Raw genomic sequence first — 20,384 nt, 5'->3', positions numbered from 1 at the left:
TTGTTGTGTGTGTTATATTTCCAGTGAGATGGTAAGTATTTTGAGAATTCCTTTTCAAAGGCCCTAATAGAGAGGAATCACTCAGTATATACATCAAGAATTGAGTTAATTTCTACACTAGGGTTAATGACTCTCAAGAGATGTCATCTATAGTGGAAAGGGTAGGCTATGGCCTCTTCATCACTTGAATGAGTATCAGTATTGGAAGGGAATCTAAGAGGCCCATTGATTCAGCATTCAGTACTCTTAGTGCAAACTAAAGAGATAAACTCTGACTTTTTAATATTGAAAAGAAAGAAACATATTGAAATGATATTGAGTGGTTCACAGAAACATTGGGAGGCTGGAAAAGCAGACCCTGAAATGGACAGGAACAAGGGAGGCTGTATGGTCAGAGATACAGCCAAATCAGTATATTCCTTCTTCTCATGTTTGCATGTGCTTTAGAATATAACAGTTATTTCTCACCTAAACCAAGAGCATTCACCCCTCCTCAACAAGAAAGAACTTAACCTAATAACTGTATAGTTATTCATGACTAATATTTAAAGTAATAGGACAATAGAGAAGAAAGAAAAAGCAAAATTATCTATCTAACTACCTATCTATCTATCTATCATCTACATAGCATTTATATATCTAGTCATATCTAGGAAAAAAACATAAATTATAGAAGCTAGAACAGTGGTTGATTGGACAGGGAGAAGGCTTGATTGGAAAGGGACACAAGAGAATTTTCTAGGGTGGTAAAAATATTATATTATTGGATACAATTGTCTAAATATGTAAAACTGAACCAATTGAGATATACATATGTATTGTATTGTATGTTATTTACACTTCAATTGCAATATAATAGAAACAAAATAAGCTAACCACTTCTTCCTTTTTACTTGAAGTGGAATTTGAATCTATTATCACATCAGAATCAGTTGAAAAGCTTTCCTTGACTTTTTTTTTCTTCCAGATAAGCAGAGGTTGAGATTTTAAATCTTTGTTTAGATTCTGGAAACAGATGCTGGGAGACAGAGTGGAGCCAAGAACGCTCTTATGTATGATAAGATCCAGAGTGAAGAGTCATCCTCCCAGTTGCAGAGGAAGTTAACCCACATGGGGCAAGAGAGGAGAGACCAGATACGTGGTAGTTTCTCAGAACTAAGAATACCCAGGATAGAAAGGGCCAGTAGGAGGCACTTAGGTATAAACACATGGATTTGCTGGAGGTTTGTGGCCTTATATGGGCATGTGGGAGAGGGCTGTCAATTTAGCCATTTTGAAGCTAGAGTTCCTAAGAACTCCTTGGGCATGGGGAAAGAAACAAGCCCTTCTCGGACAACACACAGTAAAACTTATCAAAACTTATGCTGAAGAAGACACAGGAAAATGCTGCATCATGATCTTCTTGCATAAGATATTTTTTTCTACTCTGTGCATAAAAAAAATTGGCTCACATTTGTGTGTTCATTTTCTCAATAGTCTGTAAACTCCTTGAAAGTGAGTATCTTGTGTTTTTTTCTATGAACTCAAGCTCATAACCCAGTGCCTGACACATGAAATAGTACCTTCGTCATCCCCAAATCATTGTCTCTCATTTTCTTCTTCTTATCTTAAATCCTTGCCTGCTTCACCATTTGATCGTTTTTTTATTGTCTCTTTTCTCCTTATGAACATTAGATCCATGGGGTCAGGGACTTTGGAAAATAGTAGATTCTTTTTAAATATTTGTTTAAAAATAAGTAAGCGAATGTGTAATAAATATTTATTGAAGAAATTGTCCTATTATAGCATAAAGGAGTTTTTCTAAAGAAGCTTCATAATGAGCATCAAGCATTGTGGTCTGTGGTCCCTGGGGATGGTTATACAAAACTCTGCCGCATCTCTGTTGAATAACCTCTTTCCCAATGTTATGAACATCATACTTTTTCCTTCTCATGAAGGCTGGTTTGAAACCAATAAGAAGCAACTAAGACAATTCTCAAATTGAAGCTAGTGGGCCAAGACAGGTCCCAGAAATGATCACCATTGTATTGCAAGCTTTTACTGTTTTTCACTGGAAGCTGTAATTGTACAATGTTTTTAAAGACGAGAGAGAGAGAGAGAGAGAGAGAGAGAGAGAGAGAGAAAGAGTTATCATTATAAAAGTACCCATTGAGATTATTTTTGAAAATTAATTAATTTATTTTTGACAGAGACAGAGAGAGAATCAGAGAGACGGACAGCTAGGGACAGACAGACAGGAAGAGAGAGAGATGAGAAGCATCAATTCTTCGTTGCGGCACCTTAGTTGTTCAATAATTGCTTTCCCATATGTACCTTGATGGGGGGGGCGGAGCTACAGCAGAGCAAGTAACCTCTCGTTCAAGACAGTGACTTTGGGCTCCTGCCAGCAAGTGTGCTCAAGCAGGGGGCAACCTCAGATTTTCGAACCTTGGTTCTCCGTGTTCCAGTCTGACACTCTATCCACTGTGCCACCACCTGGTCAGGCCCTGTTGAGATCTTGATGGTATGGTACTGCAGGTTATTTTGACCCATCCCATATCAGTAAAACAAACTGTCTGACAAGGATGTGTTATTGTATAATCTCTCTTCATTACATAGCTATCTCTGTATCAATACTTCTTAGTTGTAATTATCCAACACAGACATGAACAAAAACACACTTTCTATATGGTTTCCTTGGTCTTCAACATGTGAGAATGAGAAATTGGAATTACTGGTAATTTTCAAGAATGCATAAACTTATAAGTAATTCTTAAAATATTTTCAATCTTTATACTCTTTAATCATTTTTATAAGTATCTAAATTTGTTTATTAACTATAAGTACTAAGTAGATGAGTATATACCAAGTATTATAAACTATAGTGAATAGCCCAGTACTGAAATATACTCATGAATATTATTGGGTGGTATTTGAATAACTAAGCACAGATCTCCAAATAAAATTAATAGCACTATGCAGAACTACATGTCAAAATTACCAATTTAAAGAGTCAAATTTGGTTTCAAAATTTATTTCTTGAAACATCACTCATAGGATTTGTATAAAGTATCCTAAGCACATAACCTTATGGATATTAAGTTTATTTACAAGAATGACTCACTGTTGGCAGCAGATAGAACCATGCACACACATTCAGAAGCAGCTACCAGCAAGACTCTTTCTTGTCTTGGTGCCAGAAATCTAGACTTAACCTTTGACTCTATGTGTCATGTTTTTTGCTTTCCTTTTGACATGATTCCTCTGAACTTGTCACCCCTCTATATTGATCATTATGATATAATTAATGCAGAAGAATTATAATTCTTTCCCCAATTTTCTTGATTTCTCAGCTTTTTCTCAGAATTTGTATTTAAAAATAAATAGTTTTTTTTGAGAAATATTGGGAAGAAATTCCCACCCAAAATGACTACTCCCACCACTACCCATTTCATCCACTAGTTAAACCATAAGTAAAGAGTTGGAAAAATCTACTATGACAACACGCCAGTGATGATTTTGCCACATAGTCTGGACTCAAGATGTTTATTGATATGAAGGGAGACATATACTCAAGTAATTACATTCCATGTTCAAATGTATTTTAATAAAATTCCAACAAGAGAGGCATAAATAGAGAATGTCAATGAATAGAGAGGTTACTTCCTGGGCAAGTACTTCTCTGTAAGTCAATTGATACCAAGAACAGACTCACTAGCCCAAAAGACTGCATGAATGGTATGAGCAAGATTTTGAAAGGAGTAGAATTTTGAAAGAATTGTTGAAGATCCAAGAAAAGAAGCATGGAGGAAACCTAAAACAGTTTGGCAAGTTCTGACTTCCACTTATGCTACCAGAAAGCTACCTTGTCATGGGAGTGAGGGGAGTTATTTTCTTAAGGGAAACATCATCGATGGACATTTCAGTCCCATCATTTGACTCATGATATACTCTACATAATATTCTAATTCCAGAATCTAATACTTTCATGGAAATACTTTTATATTCAGGGAACATTTTTTCATTAAGAAAAAGAAGTTTATTCTATTCATCTAAAATAAGCACAGAAAGGTAACTGCGGGAGCCTAGTAATTCAGTTGAAAGGATTGATCAACCCTTTGGGGACTTCTTCTCAATAGAGTAACATTTCACCCTCTTCTTTTTGAGTTCCAGGTTAATCTTCTGCATGATTAATTCAAAATGGATCAAAGACCTAAATATAAGACCTGAAACAATAAAGTACATAGAAGAAGACATAGGTACTAAAATCATGGACCTGGGTTTTAAAGAACATTTTATGAACTTGACTCCAATGGCAAGAGAAGTGAAGGCAAAGATAAATGAATGGGACTACATCAGAATAAAAAGTTTTTGCTCAGCAAGAGAAACTGATATAAAAATAAACAGACAGCCAACTAAATGGGAAATGATATTTTCAAACAACAGCTCAGATAAGGGCCTAATATCCAAAATTTACAAAGAACTCATAAAACTCAACAACAAACAAACAAACAATCCAATAAAAAAATGGGAAGAGGACATGAATAGACACTTCTCCCAGGAAGAGATACAAATGGCCAACAGATATATGAAAAGATGCTCAGCTTCATTAGTTATTAGAGAAATGCAAATCAAAACTACAATGAGATACCACCTCACTCCTGTTAGATTAGCTATTATCAACAAGACGGGTAATAGCAAATGTTGGAGAGGCTGTGGAGAAAAAGGAACCCTCATTCACTGTTGGTGGGACTGTAAAGTAGTACAACCATTATGGAGGAAAGTATGGTGGTTCCTCAAAAAACTGAAAATAGAACTACCTTATGACCCAGCAATCCCTCTACTGGGTATATACCCCAAAACCTCAGAAACATTGTTACGTGAAGACACATGTAGCCCCATGTTCATTGCAGCATTGTTCACAGTGGCCAAGACATGGAAACAACCAAAAAGCCCTTCAATAGAAGACTGGATAAAGAAGATGTGGCACATATACACTATGGAATACTACTCAGCCATAAGAAATGATGACATCAGATCATTTACAGCAAAATGGTGGGATCTTGATAACATTATACGGAGTGAAATAAGTAAATCAGAAAAAAACAAGAACTACATGATTCCATACATTGGTGGAACATAAAAATGAGACTAAGAGACATGGACAAAAGTGTGGTGGTTACCAAGGGTGGGGGGAGGGAGGACATGGGAGGGAGGGAGGGAGAGAGTTAGGGGGAGGGGGAGGGGCACAGAGAACTAGATAGAGGGTGGCGGAGGACAGTCTGACTTTGGGCGAGGGGTTTGCAACATCATTTAATGACAAAATAACCTAGACATGTTTTCTTTGAATATATGTACCCTGATTTATTAATGTCATCCCATTACCATTAATAAAAATTTATTATAAAAAAAAAAAAAAGTGCAGGACCGGGGGCACATCGCAGAGGAAGTGGTTGATTTCCCGGAGGTGCCCGCAGAAGGGTAAGGTGAAGACTAGGGATGTGAGCTGCAGGGGCAGGTAGAGGGCCAGGACCACGGCGCAGGCCACCATCTGGATGCATAGCTTCTGGGTCATGATGAGGGTGTAGTGCAGTGGGTGGCAGATGGCCACATAGTGATCGTAGGCCATGATTGCCAAGAGAAAACAGTCAGCGCCACCGAGCATGAAAAAAAAGACCATTTGGGTCCCGCAGCCAGCCAGAGAAATGGGCTTCCGGGCTCCAAAGATGTTGGAGAGCATCGCACCACCACGGTGGTGTAGCTGATCTCTATGAAGGACAAGTTGCACAGGAAGAAATACATTGGTGTGCGCAGGGAGCTGTGTGTGCACACCGCCCAGATGATGGCCGTGTTGCCACAAAGGATCAGCAGGTAGAGGAGGAGGAAGAGGAGGAAGAGGAGCGCCTGGAATTCAGGGACGGCGGTGAAGGCCCGGAACACAAACTCAGTGGGGCGGGTCTGGTTGAGAACCGGGCTCCTAGCAAACATGTCTCCTGCAAGAGAGGAACAGAATGTGCTGAATTTTCCTTTGTGGAGTTGTGTTATTGCCTGAAGTAAAGCAGTGATTTTAGTTTTGATTTAGAACTACCTATTTAGTATCCAATTTCCAATCTTAATACTTGGAATGCATGCACCATTGAGGGAAGGGTATATGATTCCTTGGAAATCTTCATGACTGATACTTATCTGTAGACATTTCTGATGGTGAAGACATGTAGATATTACTAATGACATGTCTTTTTTCTTCTTGTGTGTATGTATGTGTGTGTGTGTATGCGTGCGTGTGTGTTTTTTAAATCCACCTGACAAGGGCTAATTCTTTGCTTGTATTTAATGAAACTAAGGAGTTGTATAGCTGTAGATAATTTAAAAATTAGATAATTGGAAGCATTGTTCACTGTTTTGACTGAACTGTAACATACATACACAGAATTTCACACATCCTAAGTGTCCAGCTTGATTTATTTCTCACACAGTAAAGATACTGATATAACCATTACCAGGATTGAGAATAATTTATGAGCATCTTTTATGCCTCCTCTCAGTCTTTAACCTCCCAAAGGTAACTACTTTTTTGACTTTTATCACTGGAAATTAGTATATGTTTAAATTTATATGTGTAAATGATAAAGTATGTACTGTATTATAACTGGCTTCAGTGTTATGTCTGCAAAGGTCATTCTCGCTATTCTAACAAGACTTTACTATTTCCATTCTATTTTATAGCTACATGCTAATTTATTCATTGGTGGTTCACTTTTCACCCAATTTTTAACTCCATATAAAACTAGAAAAACACCTTTTGTTCTAACTTTCTCTGTTATATACTCTTTATTTCCTTTCATTTGAAGAATTATTTCTAAAGAAAATATATTTTAAAAGAATATTCAGTCCTGACCTGTGGTGGTGCAGTGGATAAAACATCAACCTGGAATGCTGAGGTTGCCAGTTTGAAACCCTGGGCTTGCCTGGTCAAGGCACATATGGGAGTTCATACTTGCTGCTCCTTGCCTCTTCTCTTTCTCTCTCTCCTCTCCGTTCTCTAAAATGAATAAATAAAATCTTAAAAAAGTAAATAAAAAAGATTCAACCATGATGCTGGACTTTAGAACTCAGACAGGTTCAAAAGACAGAGAACTACAAGGGAGTCAGATAGAAATGAAAGTGGAGCTGTGTAAGATAAGAAAAGACCAGACACGATACTGTATATAGAGAACCCTAGAGATTCCACCTAAGAACTGCTGGAACTGATAAATTAATTTAATAAAGTAGCAGTATACAAAAATAAATATCCAGAAATAGGTTATATTTTTATACACCAATAATGAACTACCAGAAAAGCAAACTAAGGAAACAATCCCATTTTCAATTGCATAAAAAAATCCTAGAAGTAAATTTAACCAAGGAGGTAAAAGATTTGTACTCAGAAAATTATAAGACACTAAAGAAAGAAACTGAAGTAGACACAAATAAATGCAAGCATATACCATACTCTTAGATAGGATGAATTAACATCACTAGAATGTTTATTCTACCCCAAGCAATATGTAGATTCAATATAATTCATATCTAAACATCAATGTTGTATTTCATAGAACTAGGACAAATAATCTAAAAATTTATATGGAACTACAAAAGACCCTAATAGCCATAACAATCTTGAGAAAGAAGAACATAGTTGAAAGAATCACAATACCTGATAACAAAATATATTACAAGGCCATAGTAATCAAAACAGCATGAAAACAGACATATAGATTAATGGAACAGAATAGAAAGCTCAGAAAAAAACCTACACCTATACTGTCAATTAATATTTGACAAAGGGAGCAATAACAGACAATGGGGTAAAGGGTCTATATAATAAATAGTATTGGAAAAATTGGACATTTACATGCAAAAAAATCCCCCCAAACCAAAACAGAACAACCAAACTAGACCACCTTTTAACCCCATATACAAGAATAAATTCTGAAAGGATTAGAGACGTACACATAAGACTTAAAACCATAAAACTCCTAGAAGAAACCATAGACAGTAAAATCTTGGTCATTTCTCTTAGCAATATTTTTTTCTGACATGTTTCCTTGGGCAAGAGAAACAAAAGAAAAAATAGACAAATGAGACTACATCAAACTAAAAAGTTTTTGCATAATAAAGAAAACCATCAACAAAATGAAAAACAGCATTGAATAGGAGAATATAGTCATGAATGATACATCTGATAAGAGGTTAATATCCAAAATTTATAAAGAACTTATACCACTCAACACCAAAAACAAACAAAGAATGCAATTAGATAATGGGCCAAGGACCTGAATAGACACTTCTCCTAAAAGGACATACAGATGGCCAACAGACATATGAAAAGATGCTCAATGTCACTAATCATCAGATAAATGCAAACTAAAACAGCAGTGAGATATTATTTCACATTTGTCAGAATGGCTATCATCAATAAATCAACAAACAAGGGCTGGCAAGGATGTAGAGAAAAGGGAATCCTTGTGCACTGTTGGTGGGAATGAAGATTACTACAGTCACTGTGGAAAAGAGCATGGAGTTACCTAAAAAATTAAAAATGGAATTGTCTATGATCCAGAGATCCTACTTCTGGGTATATATCTGAAGAAACACAAAACACTAATTTGAAAAAATATGTGCATCTGTATGTTCATTGCAGCATTATTTACAATAGCCAAGCTATGGAAGTAACCCAAGTGCCCATCAATAGATGAGTAGATAAAAGGCTGTGGTACATACAGGTGTGGCAAAAGTAAGTTTATGGTTGTTCATATGGAAATATACAATAATTAATAAATAATAATACAAGAATAAACATTGTAGGCCCTGGCCAGTTGGCTCAGCAGTAGAGCATCAGCCTGGTATGTGGAAGTCCCAGTTCGATTCCCGGCCAGGGCACACAGTAGAAGTGCCCATCTGCTTCTCCACTCTTCCCCTTCTCCTTTCTCTCTCTGTTTCTCTCTTCCCTCTCACAGCCAAGACTCTATTGGAGCAAACTTGGCCCAGGCGCTGAGGATGGCTTCATGGCCTCCCTCTCAGGAGCTAGAATGGCTCTGGTTGCAACGGAGCAATGTCCCAGATGGGTTAAGCATCACCCCCTCGTGGGCATGCCGGGTGAATCCTGGTCAGGTGCAAGTGGGAGTCTGTCTCTGTGCCTCCCTGCTTCTCACTTCAGAAAAATACAACCCCCCTAAAATAAAAAAATAAGTGAATAAATATTGTATTTCATGTACTCACAACTGTAAACTTACTTTTTTCTCACTCTGTATGTACAATGAAATATTACTTCACCATAAAAAGAATGAAATCTTACCATTTGCGACAACATGGATGGACAACAGGTATAATGCTAAGTGAAATAAATGAGTCAGAGAAAGACAACTATCATACGATTTCACTTATGTGTGGAATTTGAAGAACAAAATAAATAAACAAACAGACCAATAGATAAAAACAGACTAATGGTTACCAAAGGGAAGAGAGTTGGGCGACTGGGTGAAAAAGGTGAAGGAATCAAGAAAGAAAAAAAAATTTATAGACACAGACAACACCTCAGAATTTGTTTTTCTAAATTAGGGTTCTCCCTTCCAATGGTCACTTTTAAAGGTTTTTCACTCACTCTTAATGGTGTAGTGGTGTTGTTGCCTTCAGAAGCTCCGTTTCTGGAGCTCCTCTGGGATTATTTTCAAAGATTGCACATTTTCTTGAATATCATCAGCTGTGGCATAGGTTCACACTTGGAGGATATATTTGCTTTTTTTTCTTAGTAGTAAAACATTTAAGGTACAGTGAGAGGAAATACAGTGAATAATCTAGGTGGTCACATTTTTCACTATAACTTTTGTTCAGAATAAGAGTTTGTGAGGCTAATGTTATGCAGTAAAAAGCGTGAAATTGTTTTTTCAGCTTCTATGAAATAAAATTATAAATATTTTCATTGCTGTCAGGTTTATCATTCAAGATGTATGGCACTGTCTTTGTGGAAATATCCCTCATGTTCAAGTTTTGAACCTTAAGTAATTGATTCTGTCACTAGAATTTCAATTCTTTTGGCCTTGAAATAACCTGTCCACTGGCACAAATGGAATATCTGACCATTTCAACATTTTCATCTGGCTAATGTGTGAGAGATTGATTGCATTTAAAAAGGTATGTAATAGACATCTTCCCTGGGTCAGCTCTTTATTTCAAGTCCAAAAAAATTCTGTGAAAATAAATTTCTCTGTTCTGAGTCTTTATCATCCTATTGCGTGATGTGAGGCATTAAAAGCTTCATTTCTGTATCACGTGACAGTCCATGCAAACCCATAAGCTGCGGTTATTATTCTCAGTCTTCTTCCCAAAGCTGTCCTCAGATAACCTGCCAACCCTGTTAATCATTACCCAGAGAACTCACTTGACTACTGGGTCCCCATATTTCTTCCTCAGGGAACTGATGCTTCAAACACTCAATTTCTGGTAATGCCAGTTTGATAAACATTTCAACCAGGGCTCTTTTTAAGTTCTACAAGGGCAAGAAAGCCTATCTTGTTCACAAGTATATCCCCATCACAATTGATTTGCTTTGAACAGAATTAAGTTATGCTGCAGTTAAATCTACCTTAAGCAGCAAATTTCTTTAGGTCCACATCCAATGGGAATTTCTCAGCCCAATAGTTACTTTGTTTATATTTGTATGTTACATGCAATAAAGTGCGGTGAAATGGAGTCAGTTGATAAATGGATAATGGCAAGCAAAGCAATTAAACTATTGATGTGCTTGTTGACCCAAAAAGTTGATAATGTTGGGATTCTCACCTAGGTAGCATTTAACTCTTAATAGTGATGAAGCAATATTACAATGTGTAATGTATACATACTGACAATCCATAAAAACAGTACATATAAAACCAAAACCGCTTTAAAAATGTCAGCCATGAAATCATTAGCACAGCCCAGTCATAGGTCAAATGTGTGCTCATATAAAACATAGGTAAAGTTAAATCTCAATATCTGGAAACTGTAAGAGGATTCGAGAGGCATCTAATTAATCCTCTCATATCCTAGTAAGTGCAAAACCCGAAGCCCGCCAAGATTGAGCCTTGTTCAAAGCATATGGTTAGTTATGTGCATGCCCGAGACCAGAATTTGTATTCTATTTGGTTATCACGGGGTGGAGTCTATACACACATCTTTAGTACATCTAACTTTTCACTTACATAAAGACCTATGTAACTTAGTTAAGAGAGTGCAAACATCCCTGCAGGAAGAATACTTTGTATGATTCTGGCAGTGCTGCTTAGCAACATGCCCAGACTCAGACTAGTGCTGTGCATACAGGTAAGGGAAGCAAAATATTTTGCAGAATAATTTGAGAATTCTTTAAAATATCTCTTAACCCAAAATGATTCTCCTAATGGTGAGCACGGTGCCATTCCCAAGTTAATTACCCCTTTAGGGAGACATTTGATCTCTCTAGAGTATGGGCATTGGTGGAACATAAAAACGAGACTAAGAGACATGGACAAGAGAGTGGTGGTTACCAGGGGTGGGGGGAGGGAGGACGCAGGAGGGAGGGAGGGAGAGAGTTAGGGGGAGGGGGAGGGGCACAGAGAAAACTAGACAGAGGGTGACAGAGGACAATCTGACTCTGGGTGAGGGGTATGCAACATAATTTAATGACAAGATAACCTAGACATGTTTTCTTTGAATATATGTACCCTGAATTATTAATGTCATCCCATTAACATTAATAAAAATTTATTAAAAAAAAAAAAGAGTATGGGGTCCAGATAAACCATTTACTAGATTTAGAACCATGGACAGTGACCTACTTTTTATGAATCTCAGATTTTTAGCTGCAAAGGGTAAACTATAATTACCCTACAGAGTATTGTGCAAAGTAAGAGTAATGTGACTTACTTTTAGTAGATAAGTGCCCATTTTTTTTGCATGAATGAATTATTTGTTAGAAAGCAATTTATTTCTTATGATGATTAAAAATTTTTATAATGAAATGCAATGATTTATTGACTAAAACAGTTTCTCAATTTCCTGACTGTGAATCTTGTTTCTTCAGCTTGTGATGGCATTGGCACAGGATCAATGAAGTCAGCTCAGACCATGGATTCCAGTAACATTGACAAATTCATTAACTGTACCAAAAATCAATGGGAATTTGATCTTTCTTGTCATTGGTATTCATGGGTCAGTATTAAATGTCTGCAGAAAGTTATTGTACAAAGTGTAGACAAAGCTTCAAGAGTTTTTTAGCTTTGTTTGTTTGATTCATTTTGACCCAGAAGAGTTCTGCCTCACATTAATGCTCTTCTCCAACAAAACCAAGTGCCCGTTTTCACCATTCTTTTTCCTGCACTCTCTGCCCCAACTCTACTAAACCACTTTCAGTTCCCTTCCATGATCTCCCTTGTTCTGAGAACTATGCATGATCTATTCTGTCTGCCTTGAACACTTGTCTCCTGCCACTCTTGAGCCACCGCTTACTTTTCCTTCACAGATTAGTTCAGGTGTCAATCAGCTTTTCATGATCCTTCCCTCCTCCTACTATAGGGATAGATGCTCCTTCTGTGAAGTTCCAAATAATGCCCACACTTCAACCAAAAATCTGCTGTGCCTTATCAATAAGTAAGTCAAGAAGACATACATTTATTGAGTATCTGTTTCAAATCTTGAACTCAGCTATGTGTAGGGATATAAGATAATTACAAGTCTCATAAGGAAACATGACACATAGGAAGAGAATTTAAATATCCTCTGAGACACTAACTTCTAAATTGTATTCCTTAGAACAGAATTCTTCATGACACCTCAGGAATGAAAGTTTTCATGGTCAAATTAGTAAACGTTCACGTTTTCTCCCCTGAGATTCACAATGCATATTAGCATAATAAAGTTCTGTGAAATCCTGTTGTAAAGCAAACAGCTTAATTTTATCTATTAAATTTTCCAAGTCTATTTCATCATAGAATCCTCTTCTTCCCACATAACATCATTAATGCTATGGTTTAATAATGTTACTTGAAAAAAGTAAGAACCATGCCATACTCTTTAAGCTAGTTCTATAGAGGGAATAGTCAAATAAAAGGCAAAAGAAAATGGATTCTGATACAACCACACAGAGTCAAGTCTTGCCTGATTTAGTTAGATTATTTAGTGTCCTTTATGAAATCTTTTTATAATTAATGGGTCTCTACAGAGGATGAATAACCTTAGTGGTTTCCGTTAAACTAAAGCCAACTAAGGAAAATATTTGAGGAAAATTTACTGAGTTGATGAACCAATCAGGATTAATGGAAAACTCTTCTGTGTGGTGATAATAGACAATTATTATCTGAGAATTCCAGGTAGGCATTCTCATTCCTTTCCTATATGCTAGGGAATTTACTGGTGTTGTGTTCCAGATGATCTCCCAGTGAGCACTTTTGAAGGAAAATGTTCATTTCAGCTAGAGCTCATGAAACAACACTAGCCTAGGCACCTAGAGATCTGGAGTCTAGTTATGATTCTGCCGTGTGTAACTGTTGACCTCAGGCAAGAAGTGAAGCTCCATGTGGGCCTCCTCATCTATGATATGTGTTGGATTATCTGGACTCCACAGGTCCTTCTAGCTCTAAAATGCTATGAACTGTGTTATTTTCTTGAGAAGCAGAAAACTTAAGAAGAATTTTCCATAATCATTCCTTTTGATCTTTAGTTTCATTTTTCTTTATTTTACTTATTTCTGTCTTTTGGTAAGTTTCTGCTCTGCTTATACTTTCTTAGTCCTTATAATATATATATTATTATTATACACATACTGGGAGAGAGGAAGGAGTGTTTATAGTTGTTTGAATGAAAAAATATATAATACAAAAATAAATAATAATATAAGAATAAACTGTGTTTTGTATACTCATAACTATAAAACTACTTTCTTCCCCCTGTATATATACACATGGATTTAAAGTAATATTCCTACTCTTAGCCTAACCATGTTTTAAAATTTATTTTTGCCTTTCTAACTCCTTCCAGATCTCACATACTTAAAATTACATTCTTTCATTGTATTCATTTTTAGCTATGTTTAGCCTCCCTGTCTCATGTCCATTATCAATAATATATCATTGCTGAACAAGTAACAAATATATATTGAATTCCTATTATGAGCCAGGTTCTATTTCCATTGTTTGAGATACTTCAGTGTACAAAATAGGTAACAATTTTTCCCACACGGAGAGTATATTCTTGGAGGGGGGAAGACAGATAATATGAGGATAAATGAGAATAGGAACATTTAAGAATGTGTTCTAAGGGGTAAGTGCTATAGAGAAAGAGGTAGAACAGGGTAAGGACATTGGAGAGTGCGTGAGAGAGTGATGTGACAGGTGTGGCAGGTGCAGAGGCTATCCTGTGTTCTGGAGGTAACAGTTTGACGGTGATCCAATAGCTGACAAGCCAGCTAGGAGCAGGGAAAGGAAAACGTTTCAAGGCAGAGGCATATAAAAATTTTTTTTTCTGAAACCAAAATAAACATGAAATTTATGCATAAAGGTCCAAAGTATCTAAAATCCATTGAATGAAGACAACTTGCTCTTCATATTCATGGCAATGTTCAAATAAAAGAGTCTGTGCTTATAATTAAATGGGTGGTTAAGTGCATGTAGAAGCTATACACAGACTTACTTTTCTTTTTTTCTTAACCAGATATATTTATTTGTTCAGATGACCTCATTTCTACAAATGTTTTTTCACTTTTGCAATGAGAGCCTATAGTATTTCCATCTAACAGTGGGGTATAAATGTTTTTCTCTTTAAATGTAGTGCTTATAGTTATACTTTTTGTGACTATGTCATGTGAATAGTATTAATTTGGGAGGGTGTTTTTTATGAGTTTAGATAAATATACAGCTAATTTAGTCAGTCATATTGATTCAGTTAGTCATTCATATTGTGCTTTTGAAAATGTATACTTTCTTATTGCCCTTATATTTAATTTACTTGTTTTTAAATATAATTTAGAAAGCAATTATACTGTATGATACACTTAAACTTTGTTGAGGATAAATCTCATTTTAAGTGCTTTTACTATACTAAATTTAAAAAAAGTTCAGCAAGAATACTTTTAAAATATAAAGGAAAATTCTAAAGAAATTAACTTTGAAAAGTTTAGGCCATTTATCAGCCAACTATGGTATCTAGTTAATTAACTCAGTTATAGTAAATACAATATATATGATCTTTATAGACTTATTTTCCTTTTATAGGTACTCCTTCATAAGGTCCCAGTTTCTTGAATTTAAAACTATGTAATCAATCATGCTCTACAGTAATTGCAATGACACATTGGTCTAACCTTAGCATGAAATCCATTGTGGTCAGTGATTCCAAGGCAATAATAACAGCTAATAACAGTGCTAATAGTTTTTGAATGATTTATCTATGCCAGAAAACTATAATTATTTAAATTGTATTAAAAACCATGATACCAAATGAAATTACTTTGAGACATGTGAAGACGGAAGAGGGACATCTTAGTGAATCTTGCTTTATTCTCTGCCTGAGATGCTCTTCTGACATTTCCACATGCCTTGCATGTGCACTGCCTTGAAGTATGGGCTCAATATTCCCTATCCAAGAAGGCTTCTCATGTTACTCTGTATAAAACAATACCGTGCCACTCTTCATCACTCTTAATTCGCATCATTTTTCTTTATTTCAGATAACAATCGACATATTTTATCATTATTACCTGTTTCACCTTCTGTATCTGAGGCTTTATTTTACCACTGCATTCACAGTCTAGAACAAAGCCTACATTGAGTTAAATGTGTTTTTTTTGAGTGTGTAATTTATGACTCCTCCTTGCCTCCAAAACCCTTTTGTATTTCAATATCCTCATGTCTCTGGCTGTATTCTGTGTGATTCCTCAATCTCAGTGACATGTTACTGATTCTCATTTCAATGTGTTTTGTCAACTATTTATGTCATCTATTAATAATTCTAAAAAGTAAAACTGACTCTTTTAAAATTATTGTCATGTTTTTTTTCATCTCTTCCATTCCATATTGGTCTATTTCTCATCATAATTACAGTTTTTCTTTCATAGACTCCGTTCTTGTTCTATAGATGAAAATTCCTCCTATTTAATTATAAAAATTATAATCATTTTACTTGTGTAAAATTCTTTTCACATCTTTCCATTAGGAACACCAATTATTTTTTTCCATCACCATGTTGCTCTTCCCATCAAAAGGTAGGGTTTATTTGCGACCCCCCCCCCCAAACACACATCTTGAATCTAAGATGGTATTGTGATTTGCTTTGACCAAGGAAATAAAGCAGAAGTCAAAGTCAAGGACTTGTTAGCATCTGCCATAAGAATTTTGCAGCTTCCACTCTCGATCTCTGCATTCATTTGTTATATAAAGAAGCTTGTGCTGTACTGATGAAATACCACGTAAAGAGAGAGAAAGACCCAGTAGCACCCAAGACACCAATGGTGTGAATGACGCCTCCTTAGATATTTCAGCCCCAGCTGAATACAACTCTGTGATTCTGGAAAACACAGAACAGAAGAACCATCCAGTTAAGCCCAGCTAAAAAACAAAATCATGAAGATTAATATATAGATGTTGTTTCAAACCATTAAAGTTTGTAATAGGTTTGTTTTGAAAACCTATTTTCAAATAAATATATTTTAAAATTGTAGGTAAGTTTTTTTATTGTATGTTGCTATGGACTAAATATTTGTGTTCCACAGCCAAATTCAAATGTTGAAACTTAATCTCTAATGTGGCAGTTTTTGGAAGTGGGATCTTTGGTCGTGAGGGTGGAACCTTCATAAATGGGATGTATCCCTATAAAAAGAGAAAAAGACTAGAGTTCTCTTTCTCTCAGCCATATGAGGATACAATAAGATGCAAACAATGGGTCAGCTGGAACCTTGATCTCAAGCTTCCCAGTCTCCAAAAGTGTGAGAAAGAAAGTTTTATTGTTTAAGCCACCCAATCTATGGTGTTCTGTTATAGCAGCCCAGAGAGAGGTCTAAACTTCCACGTTCATTGTAGCATTACTCATAAGAGTCAGGGTATGAAAACAACCTGTACCCATCGATGGATGAATGAATAAAGGAAATGTGCTATATACACGTTATAGAGTATTATTCAGGCTCAAAAATGGAAGTCTTCTCATATATGACAGCATGGATGAACCTGGAAAATATTATGCTAAGTGAAATAAGCCAGTTGCAAAAAGGCAAACACAGTGTAATTCCACTTTTATGAGGTTTCTAAAATAGACAAATTCATAGAAAGAGAGAATGAAATTGTTGGTAGTCAGTGGTTGGGAGCAGGAAGAAATTGGAAGTTGCTATATTTTATAAAGAAGCTATTGGAAAATACTGTAGTGATGCACCAAGCACTTTATGGAGTAATTTGTTGCTGCATTAACTCTACTTTCCTCCTCCCTGATGTATAGAAAATGGATTTAATTAATCTCAAAGGGAATTTGGGTAAAAGAAGTCAAGCCTACTGGCATACTTTCTTTCGAGAAAACCGGTATTTCAAAATATCAAACTTAAAAACAAAAAATGAATAAATTGAGGAATGTAAGTGGAGTTATCAATTATAAATGAAGAAAAATTCCTTGTGGAGTTTCTACACATGCTATGGAGGGAAAGCAGAGCTGGCTACCCTCCCCCATGCCTTTTTTGGGATATTGTTTATTTTAAGCTGTTTAGTTTTAAGTATTAAAAAAAACCTCAATAAGAGCCTTTACCTCTCCCTTCTCTGCCTAAAGGAATTTAGGTAGGAAATCCTGCTTAAAGGAATATAACTATTCCTTAGCATAATTTGAACTAAGTGTGATAGATAAGGAGGAACATAGCAATATCTGTCTGTTAGACTCCCCTCTGTGTCCATTGGTTTTGTGTAGCCTGAAAAAAAATTGTTTACCAAACGTTTGCTTCCTTTCTCTTTCGCTCAAACTGGCTTATCAGCCCCATCTGACTGTCCTGACGTCTTGTATTCTTAAGGAACCCCTGTATGTATATGCATAGTAAATTTAGTTATTTTCTCTCGTTAATCTATCTCATGTCAATTTGATCATTACACGAGCTAAAAGAACTTGAAAGTTTAGAAGTAAAACTATTTTCTTCCCCTACATCATCTTCTCAGGAAATTTCGTGTCTTAGTTTATCATTATCTTAAATGTAATGGACAAAATTTACCTATAAAAAAAGCATAGAATAGCTGGATGGATTAACAATGTGGCACATGAAATAGATGCATGATATTGAGACTCTGGCCTGGCATTTTGACAACCAAATCCCCAAACTAGAGAATTTGCTTAATTTCCTCCAAAACTAATTTAGAAAAAGGGATTGTTTTGGTGTTATAATCATAAGTGTTCACAAGAATGAGAGGATAGGAACAATATATATATAATGCAACATATATATATATATATTGCACTTTATAGTCCTTCTCACTATTGTTATGTTAAACTGTATTAAATAATTTAAATTTAAAAAATCATCAAGGGTAGTTTTGAACAGAAAAAGAAAGCTTAAATGTTGAAATTAGCAATACGGGGATATATGACAGAATGCACCCTTGCTGGAAGATGGGAGGTTTATGCTAAATGAATGCATTAGGTTGCAACATATGATACTGCTGCTTTTTTTGGGAGAAAAAGTGATCAGACGGCAGTTATTGTATATGATTTACGCATGAAGATATGATTCTTTATGAAAATACTTTTCAAAAGTTATTGTTTTCTGAGTTTAAAACAAATATATTTGTAATGTAAGAAGTACAGGAAAAGATAAAAACAAATAATGAATATAATAAAGATCAATCATTATCCCTCAAGCAAGAGATGACCATAGTTAACATTTTGATGAATTTATATCCACTCTCTTTCCTACAATATGTACAGAGTGTATTTTTCAAATATCTGAATCATGCTGTTAGTTATAAATATTAACATTGCCTATGAAATTGGAACCTCTGGGTTCAAATCTCAGCTCTACCATTTATTTGCTGTGCAACATTATGCCAATTTTTCTTTGTGACTCAGTTTCATACTTTAAAAATGGGGATATGTATGACAGACTTCATAGAATTTCTGAAGGTAAATTTACATATATATTACCTTAGAACAGTTTCTGGCAGACAGTAAGTACTTATTGTTACTTATTACTAATAAATAGTTTTGAAAACATAAAGATTACATTATATTCCACTTACAGTAATTGTTTAACCAATACTTTATTATGGAGAAATTGGATTGTTAATGTATTTTTATTATTAAATATAATATTATAGCAAACAAACTTTGCTTTGGTTATTATCTGTTAGCCCTAACTCTCAAGGTTTTTGTCTGTCTGTCCTGTCCTAAAAAGTTAACCTCTGAGAACTGCTGTCTGCCTTGCTTTCTTGTCACTAGTTGATTTTGAAAGAGGTTGAACCATTTATCTCTCTGCTCTCTCCTTACATAGTCATAGTTCTATCAATAGTTGCATCTGTTTTGAAGTGACGGTTTCTACCAAATGTTTTCTTTTGATAGTTCTAGCTTTTACTGGTCTCAGCTAACACTAAACTTTCCTTAGGAATTTAGATCCAGAGGTGATAATGACTTCCTGTTATTGGTAGTATGTAAGTGTCTTGCCACCTCTTATTGGATCCCTGACTCATAATTCTGCATATAATTATTAGTTTTTCTTCTTTTTAGCCAGAGAGAGAGAGAGAGGAGAGAGAAAGAGAGAGACAGGAGAGAGATGAAAGGTATTGATTTGTATTTGTAGCACTTTAGTTATTTATTGATTGCTTCTCTTATTACCTTGATGGACAAGAGGTGGTCTTCAGCTGAGCCAGTGACCCCTTGCTAAAGTTAGTGACCTTTGGGCTCAAGCCAACAACCATGAGATCACATTGATGATACCACCCTCAAGGCAGTAACCCAACACTCAAGCTGGTGAGCCTGCACTCAAGCTGGTAACATCAGTGTTTCAAACCTGGGACTTCAGCATCCCAGTATGATGCTTTATCCACTACACCACCACCAGTCAAGCTGCACATAATGTTTTATTATACTTTTTTCCGGTTAAAATCTATCAAATGAGCTGTTTTCAGCTGATACTTGGATATTGTCTTTTATTTGTTACTCTATATTACTTTGCCAATGAATTACTTATATATTTCTTTTCTAGAAGAAAAATTACTGAGTCAAATGGTAGAAACACTTTAAAAGTCTCTGCTCTACATAGCTAAACAGTATCAAGACAATTTATCCTCTTTTTTAAAGATCAGTTTTAACATCATTGGAGAGAAACTGCCCCCTGGAGATTTGCATGGGTTGGAACCAAACCCTTGCCTGATAGGTTGTACCCTCCCTTAGCTTTT

At 35.6% G+C, this 20,384-nt stretch overlaps 1 pseudogene; it reads right to left on the bottom strand.

Moving 5' to 3' along the window:
- Positions 1-5,380: 5,380 nt before the first annotated feature.
- LOC136387919 (olfactory receptor 10Q1-like) lies at positions 5,381-5,967 on the bottom strand (annotated as a pseudogene).
- Positions 5,968-20,384: the final 14,417 nt, after the last annotated feature.

This window comes from Saccopteryx leptura, chromosome 1 (genome assembly GCF_036850995.1).
Source record: "Saccopteryx leptura isolate mSacLep1 chromosome 1, mSacLep1_pri_phased_curated, whole genome shotgun sequence".
Classification (NCBI taxonomy): domain Eukaryota; kingdom Metazoa; phylum Chordata; class Mammalia; order Chiroptera; family Emballonuridae; genus Saccopteryx; species Saccopteryx leptura.
The sequence above is the reverse complement of the archived record's forward strand: the minus strand, read 5'-3'. Positions and strand labels throughout refer to the sequence as shown.